At 39.2% G+C, this 12,842-nt stretch overlaps 1 protein-coding gene across 1 annotated transcript in view; it reads right to left on the bottom strand.

The window, feature by feature from the left end:
- Positions 1-12,842, bottom strand: part of pknox2 (pbx/knotted 1 homeobox 2) — an 80,128-nt gene that overhangs the window by 11,249 nt on the left and 56,037 nt on the right. The window lies entirely within an intron of this gene.

Raw genomic sequence — 12,842 nt, 5'->3', positions numbered from 1 at the left:
TTACTGTACCACCCCAGAGAAACATAAAGGCATGACAGGGTGAAAGGAAGGAGAAACATAAAGGCATGAGGGGGTGAGGGAGGAGAAACCCAGAGAAACCATTACAGCTGGCATGACGGGGTGAGAGGATAGAGAAATGGGGAACAGAGAAATCTGGAATGAAGCCCTCCTCGCCTGTAGCCTTATTCTTATATGCCCCTTTCTCTCTGTCTGACACATGATACATAATAAATAGAGATCTCTTGGCAAAGTAACTGGTGTAACTTCCGTGATTAAACAATAATGGGGAAAGCATGATTTTCAAATCTACACTTATCCTATTCTATGCTATCCTATCTTATCCTTTTCCTATATCCTATCCCATATCCTATCCTATATCATATCCCATCTCATATCCTATCTCCTATCCTATCCTATCCTAATTTGTTCACAAATTGGACGTCATAGATTGTGCTCTGTTCGTTGTTGAATGCAAGAAACACCATGTCAAAATAGCATCCTATCCTATCCTATCTATACTATCCTATCCCATATCCTATGCTATCTTATCCTATCCGTGTTTCTGTGTGTGTATATTTTCCCCCCCCTCGAAGAGCCTGTTTGAGAGACTGAGAGAAGCTGTGAGACTGGGTGAGGGGCCCAGGCTCCGGCTGTAACCCACCACTCTCATTTGCAGCCTTTAATAGCTGGCTATATTAGACTCTAATCTGCCTGATCCCAATTTAATGCCGCTCCCTCCAGCTGACGTGACGGGAATACTAAACAGACTCGCAGTGCTGAGCAGCGAGGCGATCTGCGCTCCCTCCGGGCTCGTCCCACTCCCCTTCACCATGCCAGTCCCTTTTCCTCTCTCCCCTCCCCAAGTCACAGTAAATCCTGGAGGGCATGGCTGGGTTATCTCTCTCCTTCTCTCTCTTCGAAAGGCCTGGATCATAACCCGGACACAGCCCGAAAGGCCCAAAGCCAAAGGATGCTATCCATTTAGCTCTCTGAGGATTTGGCAAGTAGGCTGAGGAACAAACTACCCAGAAATTAGAGCATAAAATCGAATTGGAAAGTTAAGCCACAAGGTACAGGTTCATCTGAACACTCACATTCCCTGGAGTGAGTCTAATAAGGCTGCATTACCTTCATTATGAGGTTACATTTCATAACATTTATCTGCAGCAGAAACTGTGAGCTTTTTGGAAACTTCAGACAAGTCTTGAATACAAATGCGATGACGGACGAGTAGCAGCTCTTATTCTGAACAGAACATTGCATTATCTCAGATGACATGCCAATCGCAGTAAAATCTTTGTTACTAAAGTCGGACAGAACACTTAGAGCAGTTACTCTATAAACTAATTGCCTCAGTTGTTTCGAAGGCTAAATGAGGGTAGAACAACTTTTAAATGTAATCTGATCTCTCTGAGCAACTCCAGACTTTTAAATCTCTTCATCTATGCGGTCTGGAGGAGGCAGTGTGCCGCAAAGTGCAGAGCTAATCGGTTAATCTTTCAAAATGTGCCGGTTAAAATGAAACACTTAATGCTATTTGTCTTTAACCTTTAGTTATCATCTCTCAACTCTTGCGGGAAAGACTGTCCAGGCTGCCATCCTTAAAACGTAAAAGTGTAGGCTCATAGTTGGAAACAGAGGGGCCATTTGAAGGACTTTTACATTTTATGATGGGCAAACTACTGATGTAATTAAAGAGAGTAGCCAAAGCCTCTTTGCAATTCACTCATCAGATAATCCAGATCAAGATGTCTTTCTGGCTAGGCATAAAAACGAATTATTGTACTAATGTAATTCAAATAACTAACATATTATTCTTATGAGCAGGTTCTTGTAATGAAATACAGTTTTGTCTTTCCCATTGACTTCCATTGTAAGGACAAAAAATACAATGGAAGTCAATGGGAACAGAAACTGTTCTTCAAAATGTTCTATTGTACAATGTATTCTGCATAAAAAAGTGAAGTCAAACCAGTTTGGAATGACATGTGGGTGAGCAAATAATGACAGAATTTTCGTTTTTGGATGGACTATCACTTTAAGGTTTGAAAAAAAAAAGAGCAAAAGATAAGCCTAACTTTAGCCACTGTGTGTTAAAGACCACTCCAAATCATTTCATGTCTTTCTATTGCATATTCTGCTTTCGATGGTTAAGCATAAAAACAAACTAGTGTAATTCAATTCACAAACAAATGGTTCGTATGAGCAGGTTTTTATAATGAAATGAATTAGTAAAAAAGACTTACAAACTCCAAAGTTGACTAATTGAATTACTGAATCTGTGAGTGGAAACTGAATTAACATCTCACTTATTTACTGAACTGTATGGCCTCAAAATATACAGAGAACTACATAGTTAATGTTGGTTTTAAATTATAAATGAAAAAATGTGCAAAAACAAACACACTAGTAGTCTGATTCACAAACAAATGACTCTTTTGAAAAGGTGGTTTTAATGAAAAAAGTAAAAGAAAACCAAACTTTAGCCACTTTAGACCTCTCATTAGATAATAAAAATCCTTAGACTTGTCTTTCTTTTGCATCCTTTGCTTTTCGGTGGCTAAGCATAAAAACTAAGTTCACAATGATTTGTATGAGCAGGTTCTTATAATGAAATGAATCAGTCAATCAAGTTGTCTAATAATTGAGATGCTGAACTCTTCCGCTGACTCTTATGACCAGGTGCTATAAATCAAATGAATCGTTAATGAAGTCTGACAAATTCGAGACTTTAAAAAAATAAACACTGCATTTATATAACCAGATTTACAATGGTAATCATGCTACCATATGTTGATATAGTCATCTTACAGTATATAGCACTGCGTCTGTACCTCCTCAAACATCATAAGGCACCTAGAGCTGGTAACGTGCCAGAACAGCGAGACGTTATCTGCAGTGCAGAGGTCTCAGGATGAGGGCAGCTGGGGAACTATTAACCCATAAAAATGTCATTTACTGAGATAAGAGTCAGCAGAACTGACCCTGCAAACTGACGATTAAAGTCGGATATGGCGTTTTTGTTTCCATTCAACTAATGGGTTTCATCGTCTTAGCTAATGAGACATTTAGGGATTAGTCTTATTGGGCTTACCTGTTTTTTTTTTGTACCAATCTCAATATTTTTAGCATAGAGGTTTCAAAGATTAAAGCCCTCGGAGATTAAAAAAATAAGTAAATAGCAAATAAATAAATATTTTCCAAGAAACAAAAAAAAAGCACATCAAAGCAATTCCGAGTCCAAAACCAAAGCTGGATACATTTTCATGATAGCTCTAGCTGCATTTGTTTTGGTATCGTGGCGGGCCACCCACGGGCTGCTGGGGAGATGGGGGTGTGCTCTCTGTGTGCTCACCCGGTATGTTTGCCATCCTAATCAGGGCGAGCCAGTGGCTGCTGGCTTTATTAAACCCAGTCTGGGGTGCTCCCACGCTGAGACCGCTCCTCACACACACACACACGTTCACATGAGCACACACTCCCTCCTCCAGGCTGCATGTCTGGAGCTCAACCTGTATTGGGGCGCGCACACACAAACATGCCACCCACCATCAGGGTTTATATTGGACCCCGACTGCTGCATTTCAATGAGTGGCGCTGCTCTTTTTCAACTGTTTTCCCCTCTCTCTCTCTTTCACCTGCAGGGTAAAGGGTATACTGCGGCCTGTTGTCATACACAGCCGCGTCTTTTCATTGGACCATAGGTGTGAATATAGAGGTTAATAAATACAGAGATGCCATATAAAAGCAATCAAAGGTTTTTAACATGCTATGTAGAATACATGAGCAGTGCTTACTAATGTAAAAGTTGTTATCACGAAGCTAGGCTGTACAGTTTGGTTGCCAGGATGTTGCTATAAACAGTAGTTCCTAAGGTGTTCAAATAGGTTTTTAGAGAGTTACATTTGATGTTTGGTTGCCAGAATGTTGCTACATGGTTACTAAGGGGTTCTGAGTTGTTTTTAGAGTGTTGTTATGCGGTTGATGGTTTGCCAAGACAGTGCTACTGTATGTGTTTGCAAGGCTTGTCTGGGTGGTTTGTAGGGTGTTTCTATGGAGTTGCTAGGATGTTCTGGGTAGATTATTGCTTTGTTGCTATGGCTAGCCAGGGTGATTTTTAGGGTTTTGCGATAGCACTTTATTTTCCTGTTCCCCATGTACATACTATGTAATTATTATAGTAATTGTATTGCAATAACTGGGTAATAATTAGGTACTAACACTGAACCTACCCCCAAACCTAACCGTAGCCCACGTAGTTACCCTATATTACCCAGTAATTTCTACACTGTAAATACACGTATACTGTAAAATAAAGTGCCACTGATTTTGCTGTACAGTTGCAAGGGTGTTTTGGGTAGTGTCTAGGGCAGTGGTTCCCAAACCTGTCCTGGCGACCCTCCAACACTGCACGTTTTCTCTGTCTCCCTAATCAAACACACCTGATTCAACTCATCAGCTCATCATCCCATGTGATTATGAGCTGATGAGTTGAATCAGGTGTGTTTGATTAGACGGCGTTGCTATGGCTGGTCAGGGTGATTCTTAGGGTTTTGCTATACAGTGGCTGGGGTATTTCTGGGTAGTTTCTAGGGCATTGCTATGGCTGGTCAGGGTGATTTTTAGGGTTTTGCTATACAGTTGTTAGGGTGTTCTGGATAGTTTGATAGGCTGTGGTCGCCAGCATGTTCCTATAAAGTTACTAAACAGTTCTAGGTAATTTTAGAGTGTTGTTATGCAGTTCCTAGAGTGTTTTGAATGGTTACTAGGGCACTGCTAGTGTGTGGTTGCTAGGCTGGTCTGAGTGATTTGTAAGGTGTTACTGTGTAGTTGCTAGGTTGTTGTGAGTGGTTTTATTGCTGTAGTAATGTAGGCGGTTGTCATTGCATTGCTACTTTATTGGGGCAGTTTCTAGTCTGTTGCTATGGCGTTCTGAGTAACTTCTAGGGAGTTGGTATGTGGTTGCCAGGTGTTGCTATACAGTTGTTAAGTATTAAGTATTTTTTTGTGGTTGCTAGGGTGTTTTGCATGGTTTCTATGGCACTGCTACTTTATGCATTGCTAGGCTAGCCTGGAAGTTGTGAACGGTGTTGCAATGTACTGTAGTTGCTAGGGTGTTTTGAGTTGTTTATAGAGTTGCTATGGGGATCCGAGTGGTTGTTAGGGCATTACTACTGTATGTAGCTGCTAGTATGGTAAAAAAAAATTTTTAGACTGTTGCTATGCAGTTGCCAAGTCTCTATGAAATAATGTTCAAAAGATATCGATATCTGAGCAGTCCTCTAACCCTGAACAATAACATTTCCTTAGCAAGCACAGCTAACAAGTATTAGATTAATTCACAGACTTTACTAGCTCTTGCAAACACGAACACACACGTTCAATCTTCAGACAGTACGATTGGGTTCGATCTTCAGACAGTCAGTCTGTGAAGTTCAGAACACTGTGCAGTGTGCACCCTGGAGACACAAGACAGGATGAAATGGAATAAAACTCGACGTCTACGGTTTTAAATTGAGGAACAAAATCTTACTCGGATATAAATGTGCCCTCAGAGATTTCCTGAAATACCTTGAGTACTATTTACCATAATATGCCAGTAACAATCTAAAAAATACATCCTTTAAGCTTGGCTCAGACTACAGGAGTTCCAGGCTGATTTATGGCCGATTTACCCCTCCTGACATACAAAGAAAAAATTGTGTCCAGGGCATCGGTCGTTCCGATGTTTGACCCGAATTATCTGGTAATGAGAGGCATTTACAGGTCAAATCTTTAACCTCCCGATCTGCTTGCGGACACATTGGGGTTGACAATATCAAACATGTTTGATACTTAGAATTTTAAATCGGGATGATTATGACTGTGATTACGTCAGTAATTCTACAATAGCTAATGAGAGACAAGTCTACAAGGAGAAGGAAGAGACAGAACTTTTGAAATGGCGACTGCGAAACAACAAGCAGCTGTACAGTTCTGGTGGACAATGGAGATGGAGGAACGGCTGGTCGAACACGACTGCCTTTATAATGTCTCCTCATATAATGTCTACAGCAAGTTGCTGTGACAGTATCCATTTTGTTTACATCCGCTTCCCCGTGAGATCACATGCTAAATCTTGCATGATAATCCTAAGAATATCTTGTTGTGTGACTAGCCATGATTTTTAAATCTTGTAGTGTGTGTAGGTTTGAGATTTGAAAGAAGGAAATGGGTGAAAAATCTTCTTATGTGTGTAATGCAACCAGATTTCACAATCGGTTAAGATTTAAAAACTCCTGTAGTCTAAGCCCGGCTTTAGCCTGATGCTCATGATTTAGGACGGACTCGCTCTCAGAATAAATCTATGGCTTGGATAAGATGACTTTGGATGGTATAGAAATCGCAGCACCATTAGTAAGAGAGAGAGAGTCGTTAAGATGTTGGGCACCAAATGACTGCGAGAGCTCCCCAACAGCGAATGTAAACAGAATTTATGGTGCATTACAGCGGCTGGGGAGAACTGGCTCACCATTTCCTCTCTGGCTGTCAAATTAAAAGCACTCCTGTTGGGACTGATATGCGCTGCTGCTACTGCTGGGTCTTCTAAAGCTGTTCTCCAACTCTCTGATTTCCTTTTCCTTTTCTGTTTTCTATTCCCTCTTTCTCTCTCTTCCGTCAGTCTATGACACCCCTGATCCACTGGAGCTCAATGAAGCCAGCATGACTGTGCACCACAAGACAGAAATCCAGTATCAATGCAAATCCACTCAGCACCCGCCAGTCTGAGTCATGGCGAGAGGGGAAAGAAACGCATAAACCCCATTCAGATGTTTCAATAACCTAATATAACCACACCTATGGGGGTCTGAACACTATACATACACATAAATACTTCAAAATATGGATGCTGAGAGGTGCGAAGCATTCTGTCCACACAAAACCTAACTTATTTAGACTTTGGATGAGTCGATATTATAATTTCTGTGCCTGAGGAATGAAGAATTGAATTCCTGAATTCCTGTTTGCATTTTCACCAATTATTTTTCCCATTAGTTTGAGTTTTAAGTTTATCTACAATTTTATTTAATTTAATTTATTTAATAATTTTATTACATTTTTCAGTAATAAAAACATTTGCTGGGTTTCTTTGTTTGGTTCACTCATGAATCTCCATGACTTCCCACCTGAGTTTCCTTTCCATCTCGCTTTTATCATTGTGGAAGAGTGCTGAATTTTACACCCTCAGGAACTTCTTTAGATACATATTACAATTTCATCTCCTGAATATTATTGGAGCTAATTTTGAATATGTCGCAAGTACCCCACAGGAAAGAGACCCCCTGCCTCGTTTCTAATAAGAAAAGAAGGTCTCGGACGCTTTAAAAGAGAGTGCAGTAACTCGTTAAGATAATTACTGTATTGCACATTTATTCTACAGTTAATAATTAAGCAACACATGCCAGAGCATAGACTCAACAACTCAAACTCGCAATACTGGCAATTAGAGAAATGAAAGGTGTGGAAATAAACACCAACCTGCCAAATTGGATCAAAACAATACATGAGGACGCAGTATAAACAAACAGCTATGAATTATTATTTTTTGCTCTGTTAAATGCCCATAATAGTTTGAGAGGTGAGATGCATGTTGCTTTATACTCTGCATAACAAAGTTAGGGGTCGGGAAGATTTTTTAATGCTCAACAATGTTGTATTTACAGTCATGTGAAAAAGATAGGACACCCCATGAAAACCTTTGTCTTTTTCAACATTTGGACATTGGATCTTCATTTCAACAAAATTGAGAGATGGAGGTAATATAAATAATAATACTAAAAATTAATAAAACTGAAGAAATGTCTTTTTAAAATTATTTGTAAAATCTCCTTAATAGAAATGAAATATTTGGTGCGGAAAAAGATAGGACACGTCCACATTTATTTATACTTAAAATGGATAAAAATCGAATCATGTGCGCCACATCATGTGCAAAAGATTAGAATATCGTCAGAGAGGATTGTTTAGTTTGGTTTGCTCTTGATTGTGGAAGTGAGTGAAATCACCATGGTGAGATCAAAAGAGCTCTCTGAGGCCTTCAGAAAGAAGGTTGTAGATGCATATGAGTCTGGGAAGGGATTTTAAAAAATCTCCAAAATATTCAAAATCAGCCATTCCACTGTCCGGAAAATAATTTACAAGTGGCGAACATTTAAAACAATTGCCAACTCGCCCAAGTCAGGCCGTACTAGCAAGTTCAGCCCAAGAGCAGACCGAAAGATGCTTAAAGAAGTCTCCAACAATCCTAAAATGTCATCTCGGAACCTACAGGTAACTCTTGCCACAGTTGATGTCAAAGTAAATGTGTCTACAATAAGAAAGAGAGTGCACAAGTTTGATTTGCATGCAAGGTGTGCAAGGAGGAAACCCTTGCTGTCAAACAAACACTTTCAGGGCAAGACTCAAGTTGGCCAGAGAACACCTAGACAAAGACAGGACTTCTGGAACAATGTGCTTTGGAGAGATGAATCCAAAGTTGAATTGTTTGGGCCCAGTAGCAGAAGACATGTGTGGTGCGAACCAAAGACAGCATTTGAGCACAAGAACCTCATACCAACTGTGAAGCATGGGGGTGAAAATGTCATGGTTTGGGGCTGCTTTGCTGCAGAAGGACCTGGCCAACTCACTATCATAGAATCCAATATGAATTCTTCATTGTATCAGATGGTTCTTGAGGAAAATGTAAGACCATCTGTCCAAAAATTTAGGCTGAAGTGGATGTGGAATATGCAACATTACAATGACCCAAAACATTCAATAAATCCACCAAGGAATGACTCAAAAGAAAGAAATGGAGAATCCTTGGCCAAGTCAAAGCCCGGATCTTAATCCTATTGAGATACTGTGGGGGGATTTGAACTGGGCTGTGCATGTAAACCCCTCAAGATTCTGTGTGGAGGAGTGGGAACAACTTTCTCCCAGTCAATGTCAGAAACTTGTAGACAGTTATAGGAAACGTCTTATTGAGGTTATTTCAGTCAAAGGGGGCAATACCAGCTATTAGGGCATAGGGTGTCCTAACTTTTTCTTCAGTATGCATTGGCATCTTTGTAAAGTTTTTGTTAAATAAATTATATAATGGTTAAAATGTCATTGTTTTTTATCAATTACATCACCTTTATCTATAGAAATTGTTTGAAAGAAGTTCAAAAGAACTAAATATTTCATGGGGGGTCCTATCTTTTTCACATGACTATATTATCAAAGATCAGTAATAATATATATATATATATATATATATATATATATATATATATATATACACCCCTAAAACCTTTAAGTGAGTGTATATATATATATATACACTCACTTAAAGGATTATTAGGAACACCTGTTCAATTTCTCATTAATGCAATTATCTAATCAACCAATCACATGGCAGTTGCTTCAATGCATTTAGGGGTGTGGTAATGGTCAAGACAATCTCCTGAACTCCAAACTGGATGTCAGAATGGGAAAGAAAGGAGATTTAAGCAATTCTGAGCGTGGCACTGTTGTTGGTGTCAGACAAGCCGGTCTGAGTATTTCACAATCTCCTCAGTTACTGGGATTTTCACGCACAACCATTTCTAGGGTTTACAAAGAATGGTGTGAAAAGGGAAAAACATCCAGTATGCTGCTGTCCTGTGGGCGAAAATGCCTTGTTGATGCTAGAGGTTAGAGGAGAATGGGCCGACTGATTCAAGCTGATAGAAGAGCAACTTTGACTGAAATAACCACTCGTTACAACTGAGGTATGCAGCAAAGCATTTGTGAAGGTACAACACGCACAACCTTGAGGCGGATGGGCTACAATAGCAGAAGACCCCACTGGGTACCACTCATCTCCACTACAAATAGGAAAAAGAGGCTACAATTTGCAAGAGCTCACCAAAATTGGACAGTTGAAGACTGGAAAAATGTTGCCTGGTCTGATGAGTCTCGATTTCTGTTGAGACATTCAGATGGTAGAGTCATAATTTGGCCTAAACAGAATGAGAACATGGATCCATCATGCCTTGTTACCACTGTGCAGGCTGGTGGTGGTGGTGCAATGGTGTGGGGGATGTTTTCTTGGCACGCTTTAGGCCCCTTAGTGCCAATTGGGCATCGTTTAAATGCCACGGCCTACCTGAGCATTGTTTCTGACCATGTCCATCCCTTTATGGCCACCATTTACCCATCCTCTGATGGCTACTTCCAGCAGGATGATGCACCATGTCACAAAGCTTGAATCATTTCGAATTGGTTTCTTGAACTTGACAATGAGTTCACTGTACTAAAATGGCCCCCACAGTCACCAGATCTCAACCCCATAGAGCATCTTTGGGATGTGGTGGAACGGGAGCTTCGTGCCCTGGATATGCTGATAGGATGCTATCCTATCAATATGGGCCAACATTTCTAAAGAATGCTTTTAGCACGTTGTTGAATTAGTGCCATGTAGAATTAAGACAGTTCTGAAGGCGAAAGGAGGTCAAACACACAGTATTAGTATGGTGTTCCTAATAATCTATATATATATATACACACTCACCTAAAGGATTATTAGGAACACCATTAGGAACTGTTGTGCCTCAACATGTACACGGTTGCTTGACCAATAAAAATGTATGTTCTGAATTTAAGAGTTTGACTAGGCAATTATGACTAATTACAATACATATATTTGCATCCATATTTTACATTTATTTTTCATTTAGCAGATGTAAAATTACTTACAAATGAGGTATAATGAAACATATAATTAAATATCTAAATAAATCCCTATTATTTATAGCAAAAATGAATAATCTGATAAACATTACATTTCTTATTCCTTATTTGTATCATTCCTTTTTGTACAGTACACTTTCTGTATAATTATTTTTACACAAACTGCATTACACAACTGACAGTACAAGATATCAGGTCTAATACAAATTCTCTTTGGTTTCTATTTCACCTGTGCGTTCTCATTGTGCCGGATGAGGATAAGAACAAGTTATAAGTAATGGCTCTCTGTTGCGCCTTTGAATATTTAGAGCACTTAAGCTGTGTCATGTAGGATGAAACCAGAAATGTGTGTGTATGAGAGAGAGAGAACGAGGTGGTGAGATATATATGGCGAGTGAGAAGCTGAGTATATGTGAATAGGAATGAGAGGGAAGTAGGAGCAGACACTATGTGTGTGTTTGTGTGCGTAGTGTGAATGTAGGCTGAGTCTAGGCTTTATTTTCACACCGCCTGCAGGCCGCCTCCGGCTGGCTGCTCACATCAAAGGCAGTTTTCTCTCTCTGAGGAGCTGAGAGACTGAGCCCCAGGCCTGCCCAGGCCTTCACAGACCTGCCTCAGGGGTTAGCGTGAAACCACGGGCCTCTGCCACGCCGCCGCGAGACACCGCTAATCATAGCCAGCGCTGAGCCGGTCGAACGAGCCCTCGCGGCTGCCTTTACACAGGACCCGGTGATGCTACGATATGCATGCGGCTCGCAAACAGCCGCGCTGTGATCAACCGGGAAGGGGAGGATTGGGAATGAGGTTTTAAGTATTTAAAGTGTCAGCGTGCCATGTATTATTTATTTCATGAATAAACGAGGAAAATATGACTTATGCAGGCGTGTTGCTATCCAAATCAAGCATCTAGTCTGTATGCTTGTATTTAGATCAATATGTTATGAGGGTTTCAAATAACTATAAAACTGAATAATTGATATCTGATGGAACAATGGCGTACAGGTACCAATATAATATTCACTGCAAAAATAAAGGAACACAAAAATGTTCATACTTTGTTGTATATCACACACATTACTGTTGAAAAGTTTGGGGTCAGTATGATTTTTTTGTTTTTGTGAAAGAAAGAAAGAAAGAAAGAAAGAAAGAAAGAAAGAAAGAAAGAAAGAAAGAAAGAAAAAGAAAGAAAGAAAGAAAGACCTGTATTCAGCAAGGACACAGAAAAAACATTTAGAAATAGAATAGAACATGTTAAATAGAATATACCGGTACATTTATAATGCTACAAATGATTTATTTTTCAAATAAATGCTGAACTTTCCATTCATCAATTGATCCTGAATAAAATATAAAATAGTTTCCACAAAAATATTAAGCACCAAAATTCAACAATAAGAACCAAATCAGCAGAATGATTTCTGAAGGATCATGTGACACTGAAGACTGGAGTATTGGCTGCTGAAAAATCAGATTTGCCATAAATTAATTTTTAAAAATATATTCAAATAGAAAAAAGTAATTTGAAATGTTAATAGTATTTTTACAATATTAATGTTTGTACTGTGTATTTATTATCAAAAACAGGCATCCTTGGTGACCATAAGAAATCTCTTTCAAAAACATTTAAAGGGACTATGTGTAGTTTTCTTAGGTATTTTGTTATCTAAAATCAATATTTTTATTCATAAATATGTCCTCAATGGTGTACAAATACCTCGGCCAATTATCTGACTTATCCATGTAAACGTCAATATTACAGACTTAATTACATGCTTTTTTTCATTGTTTGGTTGTGTACTTTATTATATAGACAGTAGAACATTTATAGTTAAAAGTTAAACAGGCTCTTTGATGAATAGCAGCCATTGAATAAAGTTGAGAAGGTGCTAAAAACAAGGTTTGTAAGTTTACTTTTTGTAACCTAGAAATTCGATAAGAATATATTTTAATAGAGCATATGATTGTTCTTGCATTGTTTGTCATATCTTTTTGGTACATAACAGCTACCGTGGATGCAACAGGCATTTGAAAAAGCGAGGCGCTGGAGAGCACAATTCGTTTGAATGCAAAATACAATTTCACAGCTAGATGGGAGAAATTCCTACACA

Source organism: Siphateles boraxobius, unplaced genomic scaffold (genome assembly GCF_051911475.1).
Source record: "Siphateles boraxobius isolate OS27281-9 unplaced genomic scaffold, OSU_SipBor_1 25, whole genome shotgun sequence".
Lineage (NCBI taxonomy): Eukaryota > Metazoa > Chordata > Actinopteri > Cypriniformes > Leuciscidae > Siphateles > Siphateles boraxobius.
Note: the sequence above shows the minus strand (reverse complement) of the source record. Positions and strands in the feature narration are given on the sequence as shown.